The following is a 9,992-nucleotide window of genomic DNA, read 5'->3' as shown; positions in this document are numbered from 1 at the left end:
GCCATGAAAGGGCTCCTTAGCCTTTCCTTGATCTTTGATCTGGAGGCCAGAGAACAACAGCCTGTCTCTCACTTGTTTATGTGCCCTCCTGTGAGCTAAGGATTGATTGTACATTTCCAAATAGTGGAAGAATCAGAAGAAGAAAAAATGGGGACTGTTTTGCTGGTGCTGGGAATGTGCATAAGGCTTCAGGTATTCCAGGCAGGTGATGTACCATAGAACTGCCCCCACCCTTCGAGACACTTTGAGATCTTTCAACTACTGGGAGGGCTGCTGTGCATCTTTCCTATCATCTTTGGAAGACAGCTTTCTCCTGCAGGACAGAGCCAGAAGCCTTAGCACAGACCATTGACAGAGCTGAGATACTGATGCCACTGGACTCTTACAGAAATAGTTTGCCCATTCCTGGTTTGAACATTGTCTAGCAAGACCCCAAGCCCCAGGAGCATGCCCCTCACTTGCCTGCCACAGCCTTTGCTAGTGTGTTTGCAAAGTAAAGTGTGGGGCTTTCAGCATGCTACTTTGAAGACTCTTTCACAGCTTTCCATTTCATCCACAGAGGTCCCAGGGCCTGAGCCTCTCCAGCAGGAACAGGTGGCCTTTGGCAGTGGGGACACCATGGAGCTGATCTGCTCTCTGCCTGGAGGTGTCTCCACAGGCTGCACTGTCTGGTCTAAGGATGGCACAAGGCTGGTAGCCTCCTACCGCATCCTAGTGGGACCCCAGAGGCTACAAGTGCTGAATGCCTCCTATGAGGATGCCGGGGTCTACATCTGTCATCAGCAGCTCACTCGGGGTACGATGTGCCGTTTCACAGTGCGTGTGACAGGTAAGTGCTTGGTGGCTGAGGCTGCCAAATATGTTGAGCAGCTGCATAGCCAGGGAAGTCATGGCAGTCCTAGGCAGGGTGGCTACAGCATCTCTGGTTCAAGAGTGTTGTTGGCTGAAGATAGAGAGTAGGGGATACCCCCATGTATGTGCTGTCTGAATGAGTGGTGTTACAAAGGAAGTATCCCAAAGGCAGGGAGCAGTGGGCCCTGAATGTGGAGAGCAGTGGATTCCAAAATTAGGGAGCAGCAGATGATAAAGATGCAGAGGATGTGGCTGATGACACAGGTGAGATCAGAACCTAGGCGCACTGAGCTAATCAGGGTCAGGCTGCTTCCTTCCTGTACTCTGGTTGTTATAGGACACTGCTACAGGTGGACAGTGTTCCAGGAGCAGTGAGAGGGCAAGGCAGCTCTGCAGGAATTTTGGTATGGACCCTGGTGGAAAGGAGCATCACAAGTGCCAGTAAGCCAGGCAGGGAGCTCAGGTTGCCACTGGTGAGTAAGTAGACACAAGGATTAAGGGGACTAGTGGCTACTTCCAGCCAGCAGGAGGGGAGGAGTACCATGCTGAGGCATATGTTGTAAAGGGGGCATCACAGATTGGGTGTGAGTAATGAGGGCACATGGATGGCAGTGCCCATATTATGGCCTAGAACTGTGGTAGGAGAGAGAGAATGTATGTGTGTCCATGAAGGCCATCATGGGTCCAGACATTGTATGTGGAGGTGGCTGTGACTCTGAGACTCGGCTGGTGTTGACTGAGTACTCAGACCATCTGGGGCCTTCTAGGGTAGAGTGGGAAAGGTGTTGAGAGGAATCAGAGAGACAAAATTATTGGGAAAACAGGGTAATGAATCTTATGAGTGTGTGTGGGTGAGGAGAGCAGGCATAAGGGCTTGTATGAGATTTCAGAGTGGACTCTGACTCTGGACGCTGGAGGTAGACCGAGCAGAGTTCTCCAGAGAACATGGCCAGACTGCACTATACCCTTGCCAGACCCTGTAACCTACCCCTTCATTTGTAAGTACCCCACAAAATAAACCTCCCTTTTAACTACGTGGAGTGGCCTTAATAATTTCACCAATAGCCAGGCTGGGTGATTAAGGCAGGTTAACCTTGGGCCCTTTGACCCACTGCACCTGACCTAGCTGTGTCTTATAGAGCGCTTCCCACATCGGCCCATCCTGCATGCTGAGCTGCCAACGAACCAGACAGCCATTCTAGGCAGTGATGTAGAGTTCTACTGCAAGGTATATAGTGATGCCCAACCACACATCCAGTGGCTGAAGCATGTTGAAGTGAATGGCAGCAAGATGGGCTCTGATGGCACGCCCTACGTCACTGTACTCAAGGTGGGCTTTGCTGTTGGCAGGTGGCTTGGTGGATGGGTTGTCTGGGAGTGCCTTGGCCCTGGTCCATAAGTCCTTCTTTGGCTGAAGGATACCTTGGGGCTTAGGCCCCATGTGTTGGAGCTTCTGAGAAGGTGCAGATGAATCTCAGTGCTTAAAACCTGCTCTGAGCTCCAGGCAGGCTCTGTGTTACTTGTGCCCTGCCATGGGATTGTTTCTCTGTCTGCTCCGAGGACTGGGCCTGCAGAAGGCTTCTTTTGAGTGACAGGTGTGGTGGTTCAGGGCAGGAGGATGTCTGCTGAGCTAGTACCCTGTGGACCCTAGAGGACTGGCTATCAACTCCCCAGCTGCCTGCACAGTAACACTGGATATATCCTGCCTTCACTGGCTCTGTCCTGCCTCCCTCTGTCTGTAGCTTTGTTCCATGGCTTCAGGTGGGGACCACTTGAGAGTTCAGACTTTGCAGCACTGGAAGCCCAGAGAAAAACATCTGTTGAGAGACAAGAAAATCTAGTTGGGGAGAGGAACAGGTGTTGGCAGGAGCTGGAATCCTGGATATTGAGAGAGGCCACTAGAGTCATGTCCAGTGTGATCCCCACTGTGGTGTGTGTGTGTGTGTGTGTGTGTGTGTGTGTGTGTGTGTGTGTAGAGTGGACACAGAGGAGGTCAGTCTGGGAAACCACAGCTATCACTGCCATTATGTCCCTCCCTGCAGGGAGCCTTCCAGGTGTTGCTGCCTGGTCCCCAGCCCATTCTTTGGGATATCCCTTGCCCCTCCTTGTCCTCATGTTCTTCTGGAGCTGGCTTTGGGATGTCCCCACTGTCCTGGATCAGTGAGATTCTGGAGGCAGATGCACAACTCCATCCAGCAAATGTGTCAGAGTGGGATAGTCTGCTGAGCCATCAATTTCATAGGCATGGCTGAGAAGGCATTTTGGCTGCATATTCACAGGCCTTAAGCAGGTGATGACTGTTCTGTGCCTACCTGGCTTGCTAAGCTCCAGCTCCAGTATCCCAGCTGTGTACCTGCCCAAATGCCTTGCACCACCCCTTTCCTGCTTGATCCTACCTATGACTCACATTCTACTTGTGATGCCTTGATAACAGTAGTAGTTCCCAGCCAGCACTGACTTACTTCCTCCTTCAAAGCCTCTCAGGCCTGTGCATCCTCTTTCATACTTCACTTGCATGCTAAGAAGGTCCTTAGAACCTGCCAGTGGTTGAGCCCTGTGCTGTTTGAGAACATAGACTTTCTACCCCTCTCTGGCTGACACTGATGCCTCTGGCTTCAAGTCCATACATCTGTCTGCTCATCTTTCTTTCTGCATATCTCCTATTTCTGCTCTAACTCTTCATGTTGCCTCTTTGTAGCGCCATGCTTCCCCCCTGCCTGTTGCTCACCTTGGGACAGGGAATTGCCTACCAATCAAGAGACTGACTTCAGGTTCAGTGGCTTGGTACAGGATGCAGAGGGCCCTGAGCCTCCATGGCTGTGGTAGGGCTGTGGTGGTAGCAAAGGTGTCATTTCCTTTGAAGCCTAACTGCATCATCTCCATGTGGACTGTGCTGTGGTACCCAAAGCGAAGTGCTGGTGCTTGCTTATTATTTGCTGTTCTCTCTTTGTAGATATCAGGCATTAACACTGCCAACAAGAAGCTAGAAGTTCTGTCCTGGCACAATATCACCTTTGAGGACTCAGGGGAATATACCTGCCTGGCAGGCAATTATTTTGGGTTTTCCCATCGCTCTGCATGGCTGGAGGTGCTTCCAGGTACTTGCTTCTGCTGCTGCTGTGTTTGTCCTCTTGTGGTGCTGCCTCAGAACATAACAAAGCTTCCAGGGACAGCAGGGGGCCATTTATGACTTACTATAGTCCATCCTGTGGTAATCACCCTGGTCTTGTGCTTGGTATGGGAACGCCAACCTGCCCCATCTTGGTCTTGCAAAGGCCTCACCCTCAATCCTCCAGCTGGGTTTCCACAGTCCTGCCTTGAGGCTTTGGGATCTCCTGGGAGCCTTGTGGGTGGTGTGGGTGCTTCTGGCTCTGCCAAACGTCTCTCCTGAGTCTTGCCCCTACTGACTCACAGAAGTTTTTGACCACCAAGGTGAATGGGGGACATAGGTAACTCAGCTCTGAGTATCCAGGGTCCCTTCCCCACAGATGCCTGGGGTTCAGCCTGATGGGAAGTCCCATAAGGCCAGATAAAGCCCCAACATTCATGTCTTTGCAGCTGAGAGAGAGCTGGCAGAGGGTAATGAGGCTGGCAGCTTATCCATAGGCACCATCAGCTTCTGGGTAGGCTTCTCCCTCTCAATTTTGATGGCGGCAACTGTGACACTCTGCTACCTGCATAGAGCTGCAAGAAAGGGCCTGAGCTCTCCCACTGTTCACAGGAGTTCTCGATTTACACCCGAGCGACAGGTAACTGAAAATAGATACCAGATTTTGATCTTTCTGTCTTGCCTTGAGGCTCCTAGAGTCCCATCAGTGCCTGGGGCCTGCCAGGAGACATTTCTCTGCAGTCAGATGGGCTGATCATTCCCTGGTCCTCTTTTCCACATGGACCCCAAGTTACTCTGAAATACAAAACAAGTTTGAGTCTTCAGTAACCACTGTATGTGCATCCCTCTTCTTGGCCCTACATTCTGACTCACATAGACCTGGCCTAGGAGTGATATCACATCAACTCTTTTCCAGTGCTCAGCATACCCATCGTGTGGCACCAACCTATTCCCAATGATCCAAGCAGGTGACCGTGGAGTCCTACTTCTCCGAGAACTCTGATATACCCCTGGTCCACCTCGTCCACCCATTCTCAAGAGAACATACTGTTATGGCTAATAGTTCTGAGCTTGAGCTGCCTACTGACCCAAAGTGGGAAATATCTAGAACTCGGTTAGTGCTGGTGAGGGACACAATGTACTTGGTGGGGTTCCGTGGTTGGGGGATAGATGGCTACCAGGCAGAAGCCTGTTGGAGGGGGGATGAAATACTCCTGAGGTAGGGTCCAGGGTGAGATATCAGGGGTTACTCTGTCTATGGATGCAGTGGCACAGGGCCATGAGGGCTGCAGTTACTAGGCACATACTCACTGCCTTTGCTTCTTTGGCCAGGTTGACACTCGGCAGTCCTCTGGGAGAAGGTTGCTTTGGCCAGATTTTTATGGCAGAGGCTATTGGCATTAACATGGACAGCACTGCCAAGCCTGTCACTGTGGCTGTGAAAATGCTGAAAAGTAAGAAGGGAGAGAGGTAATACAGGGCATTTGGGGACTATGGGGCCATCACCTGACACCCCTACTCTTACCACAGATAATGCCAGTGACCAGGACTTGTTGGCGCTGGTGTCTGAGATGGAGATGATGAAATTATTGGCAAGCACAAGAACATTATCAACCTGCTGGGAGCCTGCACACAGGGAGGTAGGTGCAGCAAGTGGGTGGACTATTAGATTGGGGCTTCTTACTCACACATCTCTGAGGTGCCTGTGCTGCCAGGGCCACTGTATGTGCTGATGGAGTATGCAGCCAAGGGCAACCTAGAGGAGTTGCTATGGGCACAAAGGCTCCCAGGCATAGACCACTCTCACACCTCCAGACTGGCAGAACAACAGCTTACCTGCAAAGATCTGTTGTCATGTGCCTATCTGGTGGCTCGGGGCATGGAGTACCTGGCTTCTCAGAAGGTGAACAGAGGTGGAGCACAGGCCAAGTGGGGTCTCTTTGGGTGGAAGAGTGGGCATCAGGCTTGCTTGGGCTGGGGAGATGTCAACTTAGCCCAGGTTCCTTTCATGCCTCCTCAGTGTATTCACAGAGACTTGGCTGCCTGAAACGTGCTAGTGACTGAGGACAATGTGATGAAGATTGCAGACTTTGGCCTGGCTCGTGATGTGCACAGTCTGGAATACTATAGGAGGACCACAAATGTGAGCCCCAGTTCAGGGTTGTTGGGGTACAGTGCTCCAGGGGACATCTGACAGCCAACACCTCTCCCTCTGCCCAGGGTTGGGTACCTGTGAAATGGATGGCACCAGAGTCCCTGTTTGACCAAGTCTACACCCACCAGAGTGATGTGTATGTGTCCCAACATAGGATGGGGGTAGAGAGTGGGGACAGCAAGACCCAAGTCACACGTATCACAACCTTTAGGGGTCTGGTCCTCTCAGACTCTATTCTGTCCCCTCACTTGGGCCAACAGCATAACCCTGGCATTCCGCTCATCCTGGTGCCCCACCTTGCCCATTGTTGACATGTCCTAATGTAGGAGTGTTGCAGTAATGGGCCAGGAGTAATAGGCCCTTTACCCTCACTCCCTTGCAGCTGGTCCTTTGGAGCCCTTCTCTGGGAGATCTTTACACTGGGGGGCTCACCATATCCTGGCATCCCACCAGAAGACCTTTTCAAGCTATTGAAAGAGGGCTACTGAATGGACAAGCCTGCCAACTGCACACATGACCTGTGAGCAAAGCATTCCTTACTCACTCCTCTATTCAGTCCCTGGGAGTCGCTGGATTCCTACCAGGGTCCCTGGGATGAGTAGAGGGCTGGTAGGGAAGGGCAGCAGACCAGGAGACCACAGCCGTACTTGGTACAGGTATGTGATCATGCGGCAATGTTGGCATGCAGTGCCTTCACAGAGGCCCACCTTCAATCTTCTGGTAGAGGATTTGGATGGCATCCTTACTGTGACTTCACCCAATGTGAGTACCACTCAATCCTGCCCTCTCTGCCTTCTCTGATTCCTGTGCATGTTGTTCCTTCAAGTTCCAGTGGTGGAATGAGCTCTTAGGGGTACAGCCTTAACACAGATGGCTGTGGGATTAAGGGGGCGCATGCTAAGGTATGGTCCTATAGCCTTTTCCACCAACAGGTATACCTGGACCTATCGATACCTTTTTAGCAGTACTTGCCAGGTGGTGAGGATACCAGTAGCCCCAGCTCCTTAGCGATGACTGTTCACCCACGAACTGCTACCCACAACCCAACCCAGGAATTGGACACTTCAGATGTGAGGGACCAAGAGTCCCACAGACCAAGCTCCAGCTAATGCTTATGAGGACTCTAGCTTACCCTGCTACTGTTGGTGCATGGTGGACCCCAGCTGGACCAATGTGAAGGATGAAAAATAGATGAGACTTGTGTGTGTGTGTGTGTGTGTGTGTGTACACATGCGTGCATATGCATCTTTGGCTCCTGTGTGCAGCATCCCCTTGGGACCATGCATTGCTGACTGGCCAGGGCCAGGAACACCAAATGTAGAATATGAGAGGGCCCACCCCATGCAATCCTGTGGTTCTGGCACCCTTGTTCCCCACTGTCACCTTGCAGGGACCATTGTAGAGAGAGCTGGACTTTGAGTTCAGGGTGGGCTTTAGTCTTGTACCCAAAGCTGATCCTGCAGGGAAGCTCTGCTCAATGTGGTAAGCCTCCCTCCTGAATGATACCGTGTGCCTGGAGTGAGTCACAGCTCCCCACCCCCAGGCTTCCAACTTCCCAATTTGGCCCCCAGAGACTGAAATTATGGATATCTGAAGTTGGGAGTCATTAACTTCTATCAAAAAAGTTTATTCCAGAAGGAAATGTACATTTATACAGGTAGACGTTGTGTGTGATATATATGCACATAGGTCTATTTCTATGTGGAGAAGGGAAAAACTGAGGCTCAAGAGCAGTATACCCCTTGGGGCTCACCTGTGAAATGGCAAGAACGTGTTGAGAAGCAGGGGCTTTTCTGGCACTGCAATTTGGTTTGTAGATGGACCTTCATATTTGTAAAGCTATTATCAACTCCAGGAATACCAATCTCCCAACATAGGCTTATAGAATTCAGCTAGAGTATGGCAGAATTTTAAGTTGTAACGTATTAGTAGCTGAAGAGGCTTATGCTAGACTTAGGGGTGTTGCTGAGAATGTGCATCTGACCCACACCAAGGCTGGTGGTGGTACCTGGAAGCTCAAGAGCCCTCACAGTTAGAGCAGGCTCCAGGGAGCACATTTTATTTCCTCTGACCCTTCTTTGGTGATTAGATTTTTGTAGGCCCCTTCTCTGGGAGTTTTTGTTTGTTTGTTTGTTTGTTTTAAATTTCAAGGTGAGCTGGTATTTTCACATAGATTCTTCTAATTGCTTGGTAAGGGGCCTGTGCACAGGGCTGGGATGGTCTTGCATGAAGGTTCAGATGTTAATAGACGCTGGAAGTTTGTATCTGTGTATATATAATTTATTGCGTTGTTACAAGTTGTATTTGCCATAGGCTTAACACTTCTTATGTGTTGCTTCCTCGTTTTATAGTTTTGACTATTATGTTTCAAAATTTGGAAGAAAAAGCAGTGAATTCACTTTTTTAAATTTTTTGTCCTGTTCCTGGACCCAGGCTTTAGTGGCTATCCTTTGCCTCTCAGCTAGCAGGGCCAGGACTGTGGCTCAGGGTGACTGTTCTTAGAGCCCAACACATTTGGTTTGTCAGCCTATATTGGCAGATGTGGTTTTGTTAATGCAACCAACTTGCTTTCCAAAAAATAAAGAGATAATCATTTCTGGTTTTCACCTGAGCCTCTTATCTTCCATTCTGGGACCTGTGCAGCTATATCCTCACTACTTGTGAGGACTGGTTCTGAGGTTTGTCGCTTGGAGGGTTGGGGATAATAGCTGGTGAGGAAGTCTTAGCTGCTGGCTGGTCCCTAGAGCAAAGTGCTGGCCCCATGGAGACAAACTGTCTTAGCTTTTCATTCCCAGGGTGAGGGCAGCTGGGCTTGGGCGTGCCTGCCTGTGATCCAAAGTGCCTGTCAGAACCTCAGGGTTACCAGTTTAAAGGTGCCAAGGAGAGGATTCAAGAGAGTTGGTGTCCATAGGAGGGAACCATGAGGGTGCATAGGAAGTACTCTGTGACTGTTCAGCCCCCTGGCAACCTTGCCAGAGGAGCGATCCTATGAGGACAAAGGATGCTCAATTATATGTGGTAACCTCTATGGGAAGGAAGGCAAAATCCCTGGTCTAAACAGTGTACACTGATAGTGAATGCCTTTAATCGCATCACTTGAGAAGCAGAGCCAGATGGTCTAGGAGTTTGAGACCAGACCTGGTCTACATAACAAGTTCTCAGACACCTAGGACTATGTAGAGAGGATGCTATAGGTCTGGATGTCTGTTGGTCCCGCCTACAGCAACCTAACAAGAGGTGCCAAACAGCCGTCATGCCAAGGACTCAGAGCCATGAAGACACCTGGTGACAGTGACCAGGCAGGAGGAGGTAGCGAAAGGGCCTGAGCCTGCCACTCAGATCTCCCATGTCCTATTGAAGTTAGGTTCCTTCTGCTGTGTCTAGTCTCCTTTGATCCAGAGGAGTCTCTTTACCCAACTTCCTTGCCTTTTGGACATGGGTGGTGGTGATGGTGGTTGTTTCCTTGTGTCCTCTGTGTAGCCTTAAAAATAGTCTTGCTCACAGTCTGACACTCCTGCTTATTAACACTGGCCTATGGCTGGCTGTCATCCTGGGTTGGCAATGGCAGCTCATCAAGTTGGGTCCAGCTCAGTGTTGAAAGTATCTTTAGACTTCTGAGGAAAAGGCATACTATGATCTGTGGGGATGTGGGATCTTTCTAATGCCCAGGACTGCCCACCTTGGTTGCTTTCTGTATGTCTTCAGTGTCTGGAGGTCTGAGCATTTGCCCTGTCACTGCTGTGTCCCACACCTCCTTGCTCTAAGTCTGGGGAGGGCACACAGGCCATCATCAGCTTGGTGTGTGGAGTTGGAGTTTCTTAGTAGGGGAAGTACTATACAACAGGGAAAAGAAGGGGGTATGTGTACCCAATACCA

The 9,992-nt window shown here is 50.5% G+C and overlaps 1 pseudogene; it reads left to right on the top strand.

Moving 5' to 3' along the window:
- Nucleotides 1-618: 618 nt before the first annotated feature.
- LOC118575817 lies at nucleotides 619-7,190 on the top strand (annotated as a pseudogene).
- Nucleotides 7,191-9,992: the final 2,802 nt, after the last annotated feature.

This window comes from Onychomys torridus, unplaced genomic scaffold (assembly GCF_903995425.1).
Source record: "Onychomys torridus unplaced genomic scaffold, mOncTor1.1, whole genome shotgun sequence".
Classification (NCBI taxonomy): Eukaryota; Metazoa; Chordata; class Mammalia; order Rodentia; family Cricetidae; genus Onychomys; species Onychomys torridus.
This window is presented reverse-complemented; position numbering and strand designations above follow the sequence as displayed.